This window comes from Salvia hispanica, chromosome 1 (assembly GCF_023119035.1).
Source record: "Salvia hispanica cultivar TCC Black 2014 chromosome 1, UniMelb_Shisp_WGS_1.0, whole genome shotgun sequence".
Classification (NCBI taxonomy): Eukaryota; Viridiplantae; Streptophyta; class Magnoliopsida; order Lamiales; family Lamiaceae; genus Salvia; species Salvia hispanica.
Window position 1 is genome coordinate 48,867,999 of NC_062965.1, and position 6,432 is coordinate 48,874,430.

The 6,432-nt window shown below is 35.4% G+C and overlaps 1 pseudogene; it reads right to left on the reverse strand.

Moving 5' to 3' along the window:
- Nucleotides 1-337: 337 nt before the first annotated feature.
- On the reverse strand, nucleotides 338-2,530 carry LOC125215524 (annotated as a pseudogene).
- Between the last annotated feature and the right edge of the window lie 3,902 nt (nucleotides 2,531-6,432).

Consider the following 6,432-nt stretch of genomic DNA (forward strand, 5'->3'; position numbering starts at 1 on the left):
GTGATTCAGATTTTGATTTGTATGGAATATGGATGGTTGGAGTTGTGGTATACCACAAAATTTAAGAAAAATGATAATGAAAAAAATTATACTACTATGATTTGGAATAATATTTATGGTTCGGTTTACTTTTGATTGATATCATTTTTCCAATATGGTAGAGGGAATCAACAACTAATATTTTTGGCGTGTTTTACTTTTGATTGTTTTTTCATTCTTCCAATATAGTATGTCATCTCCTACTTGTTTACTTTGCAAATGAGTTTATAAGTGAAAAGGTGTGCATAATATAAAGGAAAGAGATATAAATCAAAGCTCTAAAATGTAGATGTTGGAATAAGTCACTACGTATAACCAAAATTTATTTGGACGATGCACAACATATTTAAGCATTCATTAATCAACTGAGATGTACATTAGCAAGTAAAAAATTATCCCAAAAGAGAAAATTGTCTATACTCTGACGAGCTCAAGTTATGTAAAAGCATTTGAATCACAGCCATAGACATCAATTTCAAACATTATGTACATATAAATCGGGTAGCTCAGGATATACCAATTTTCAATTGTGAATTGCCTTCAAAACCATAATACCAAACCATCAGCACTTTATTCAAAAGGTTCGCCATTATTTATTTGCAATTTGAGATTAGCTAGTTTAATAGTAGTTCTTACTAGTGAGATTATAAAGTACTTCCCTCTCAGATTTCACCATCCCAGAGCTCTTGTAAGTTTTTGTAGTAACCCAACGTCTCATGCACAAAAGTATTCCCAGGGACTAATTTCACCTGCAAGAGAAATCACACAAGTCATCATCACTAGTTTCATATTTCGTTTAAACGCAGGTCTTGTTTTCTAGCTACAAAACCTCTTGGTAGTCAAGCAACATACTATCATATCAATGTATCTCAAATTTCACAATGCACCTCCAACCTAATTTTGCAATATAGAATGTGTTTTCATAGTACTATGTTATGGCGACTTTACCTGCTCAATTTCAGAGAACTTGTCACACAAATCTTGAGGAATGGTCCAATCAAACACATCAAAGTTTTCTTTAATCCTCTTCTCATTAGTGCTCTTTGGAAGCACACTATGGCCCATCTGCAAACCCCAGCGCAAAGCAACTTGTGCCGGAGTCTTCCCCAATTTCTCACCAATCAAATTCAATACTTGATCATCAAGCATTTTACCAAGAGGTCTATATCCCTATAAACCAACATACATAAATCAAATGTTTCAAAACAGAGTATATCAAGAGGTGATGAAATCTATCATGCCACAGAAACAATACTAACCGATAGATGAACCCCTTTGGACTGACAGAAGCTATGCAGCTGCAGCTGTTGCCAGCCGGGGTGGCATTCCACCTGGTTGACGGATGGAGGAATACGCGCTATGTCTAGCAAGTCGCTGAGCTTCTTGGATGAGAAATTGCTCACACCAATTGCCCGAGCCTTGCCAGCATCACAGAGTGACTCCATTGCTGCCCACGTGCTTGGTATGTCGACTTTAGTGAGATTCTCGGATCAGAAGTTACTGAACCTTTCTTCATGCTAACAGGCCAGTGCATCTTCATATGCACCCAACCACAAACAAAATTAGCACAATAACTACTAAAATTGGAAGCTAATAACATTAGCACTAACAATAGCATTAACATTAACCGAAGCTCACCAGATAAAGATCAACATAGTCAAGCTGCAAATCACTCAATGTTCTGTTTAAGGCCAAAGGTACATCTTCTGGAGCATGATCAGAACACCTGAAAATTTGAGATTAAGAAGGGTGATTCTTATTATCAATATACAATTATTGGAGCAATTTGCAGTTATAGCAAACCAGAGCTTGGAAGTAATCCACAAATCTTCGCTTCACCACTCCTTCTTCAAACAGCTTCTTAAGAGTTTTACCAATCTGCAACAAGAAATATAATCTATTTGTGTTATATATTTACACAATTTGCTTCTACAACAAGAAAATACTATCTAATAATATAGTTTAACCTCTTTCTCGTTGCCATATAATTGAGCGCAATCAATATGCCGATACCCAACCTGCATTTTCAGAAGTATACCCCACTATTAGTTTCATAAAACGAAATTGAACAAATTATGAATTGATTTTTAGGATCTGAACAGAGAGCTTTGCCTATAGTAGTATGCTGCTAAACAGATAGATCAATTGTTCAATCTACTCTCAATATTTTTCAACAATTCTTACTAAATCGAGCAAGATTTTTATACTAAACGAACACCAAAACCAAATTAGAACAAATTTCGATATTGTATGGGAAGAAAAAGTGGTTCTAGCAGAGTTTAGATTCTACTAATATAGAAGAGTTGGCGTTACGAGAGAGAACATAAAATAATAAGAATGAACAGAAACCTTAATTGCAGTGGTGATGGCGTCGCCTACGACTCCATCATCAGCCCTCCATGTGCCGAGTCCAACCGACGGGATTTTTGCGCCATTGTTCAGCTCGAAATGTCGATTCGATTTCGCCATTTTTACTCACGAGATTAGTGCCTGTTTTATGAGAAAACAATTGGTTATAGAAAATGATTTATTGGAAATTTATAGTATTCCGTTAAATACTCGTTGGAGTAGTACGCCATTAGTAAAATCGCGATAAAATGTGGACAGAATTTATTGTGGTGATCCCACCATGTTAGAGATGAAGCTCAAGTAGGTGAACATAAGTTGCGTGGAAAGCAATAATCAGACCATCTTTAACCATACATAAAAAATGAGTTTTGGTCAGTACACAAACTCAAACCTATTTTGATGTTTTTTCAAACAACACCATATTTAGTGTTACACTGAAAGTTAAGTTTTGTGAGACAAAATCCTAAAAATGGTGTAAATCTTAAATTTGTGTAAATGGTTGGAGTAAAATTACTTTTGATGTGATATATACTCAAAATTGGTTTTAGTTTGGTGTAAATGATTGAAGATGGTCGAGCTAGCATATGCTGAAGTAGGACCACTTAGTGCACGAAAGAATAAAGCTGTGAAACACATTGAAAATGAGCTTGATGAATGTATTGTTAAGTAACCATCTTGCGTTGGACCACTAGAGGACGTGGAAGGACGTGGTGGTGCTTGGTGCAGTGAAGAAGAACTGATTGTGTTTCAGTCATGATTAGCATGAGATTAGTGAAGAGTTCTAGATTGTTCCAAGAGATATAAGTATCAACATGGTGGAGTAGAAATTTTCTGATGGGGATCCAAACTAGCATTAAAATTTGTTGATTTGTGTTCAATGCTAACGACACGGAAACAGATCGGCGAGTAATATAAAAAGCTAAAGCTGTGAAATGGATGATGAAAAAATTAATTAGTAAATAGATTTTTTAGAGCATAGCACTGATTTATTAGATCAAAGTTATGTTCTATTCTTAAATTATAAAAATCATTTTAAATGTTGCAATTTAAAAATGATTTATATAAAATTCCAGTGAAAAAATCAATAAAATTTTTTATTGGAAAAAAATCCATTAAATATAAATGAAAAAGAGAAAATAAAAAAATTACTAATTTGATAAGAAAAAAGAAAGCAAAATGAACTACTCCTCCGTCCGAGAAGATGTCACACTTGAGAAATGGCCAAGATTTTAGGAGATGTTATTTTGTGTGTTAAGTGGTGAGGGAAAATATAATTTTATAATTGATATGAGAAGGAACTTTTTCTAAAAGAGAAAATGTGACATCTTTTGTAGAAACTAAAAAGAAAGTGTGACATCTTTTATGGAGAGATCTATTCTACTATAAGCATACTTTAAAATCGAGTCTTACTAATAATATAACTCTATGAATCCAAAATAGAGGAACATATCACTAAAAAGTAGAATGCAATAAAATATGAATCCAAAATAGATGAATAGAATACTAAAAAGTAGAATGTAATAAAATATGAATCCAAAATAGAGGAATAGATCACGAAAAGAAGAATGCAATAAAATATAAATCTAAAATGGAGGAATAGATCACTAAAAAGAAGAATGCTCCAAGGAAAATTCAAACACGGTACCATCAAATAAAAGGCCAGCAGCCGACCAACCTGCACTACCACGTAATATACTAAATAGACATTGCATATATATAATATATATAGGTATTATCCAAATGGCTGAGGTCAAGAGCCCTCAAGCCCCACCGTGGCTCTGCCCTTGTAAGTATGTAACTTTGACCCTTGTAAGTATGTAACTTTGATTCTTGAATGTCGATGCAATGAAACAATATTAAGTTATTTTCGTATTGGATACAAAACTCCTTTCTTCTTCACACTGTGATTTCGTTTTCCTTTCATTAGTGTCGGCAGGGATCTTTTTGATCCTGTCTATAGGGACTATTTTTGTTTTCTAGCTTAAATTTGAAATGGCGGAATCAAACGATTCGAACTCCAACTCAATTCCTTTTACCGCTTTGCCCATTTTTTCACAAATTCCACCAATATCGGTAAGGCGACGGATGGAAATTTCCTTTTGTGGCAACAACAGGTAGAGGTAGCTGTAGGGCTATGGCCTAGAGGGTTTTCTTCTGGAGATGCAGGTCTCACCACCTCAAACGTTGCAAGATCCAGTTCAAGGAGCTATGGTGCCGAATCCGGCTTTCATCGCTTGCAAAGGCAAGATCGAAGGGTAGTTGGGTGGCTGTTGTCCTCGCTCTCGGAGGAGCGCTTGTGCTCGTGGTGGGACCGAGATCGGTGAAGGATATATGGAGACCATTGGAGACTAACTCGCAAGTAGATTGACGACGAAAGTGATGCAATATCGCCAGAGATGCAAAATAAAAAAATGACTCTCTTCCTATGAGCGAGTTTCGACTAAAATGAGAACCTACTTTGATCTCTTGGTTCGGTGGGGTGCGAGTGTCGGATGGTGAACAAATCCTTCACATCTTGGGCGGTCTTGGACAAGACTATGATCCAGTGTCTGTTCAATCACATCCAGATCTGAGCCTTGGGTGTTGGCGGATGTGCTTTTCTTCTCGGTTTGAGTCAAGAATGGAAACCACTAGGAGTCATGCTACGAGAGGAGGTTCTCAACCCTCACTTAATGTGCAACAATTGGGCGGAAAAAGGAAGGTGCTTGTCACGACCGCATTTTCTAGGGATAGAAAACACAGTGAATCGCGACTAGGGGTGGGTTAAAGAGCGGGAAGAAAGGGGAAACAACAAAACTCGACCATAGCTCAACATAAATGGAATAGCTCGAATAAAATCGGAGTATCAATTCAACAATCAACAACTCGAAACGAATATTATCTCAACAATACTTGGAATAAAAGAAACAACATTCACGGAAGCAATTCAAGGGGAATAATGCTATGTATGAAGACACACATATTCGAACATTTGATAAATATTCTTCGGGTTTATGCTCAACACCCATCGCGCTCATCACGCTCAACCCCGCACATTTTTTAAAAAAAATGCGTAATGAGTATCTGATGCACTCGGTGGACTCATGCCAAAAACATTTTTATAAAAATTGTTTATCATCATTACAGGGCCTCGGGTTTAACTTAAAGGCCCGAGTCACTAAAACTTTTTACCAACATCATCATCACCATCAACCTCAACGTCATCAACATCACCATACCATATCCGAACTACATGACAAGGAATGTGGCCACATTCCAAGTCACTAGACCGACCAACTCAAAGAGATACGCACGATCTGGGTGTACACCACTGTGAGGGACTTCCCTAGTCAATCTCAAATTTCGATTAACCCACATAAAAGCCACTTCGATAGGTCCCACATCAACACAAAAATATGGCATGACAAACATATTTTGCACCATGAAAAAAAATAAACATACTTAGGACATAGTCCTTATTTAAAGAAAGCCTACCTGTCAGCTAAATCCTCAACTCGCTTTCCATTCGTTCTCAAATAGCATGCAAAATCATCCCTTTTTGAAAGACATAACATGCAATATTAGACTTTAAGAAAAATAATTCAATTCAAACTATGCATGTATTCTATATAATATTAAATCTTATTCGATTCCTAAAATTCTAAAATTTTCTATACTTTAACATATTCATCCTTCTATTTCCATCCAAACTTTAATCTTTATTAATTTATAATAAATAAAATTAATTAATTAAATATTATATTTTAAAATAACTGCCCAAATATATTTATCCAAATAAACTTATATCTAATTATATATATATATATATATATATATATATATATATATATATATATATATATATATATATATATATATATATTAAATGAACAAGGGGCCACACTTACATATCTTTTCTCATTACGAGAATTCCAGAAATGGGATTTGTTTTCCAATTCTTGCTTCTATCATCCATTTACGTCTGCCTTCTCTCTCGCCATTCCTTCCCTCTTTCGTTTCTTCTTTTTTTTGGTTCGGTCAAATCCCTAATCGCAGAAGTCACCG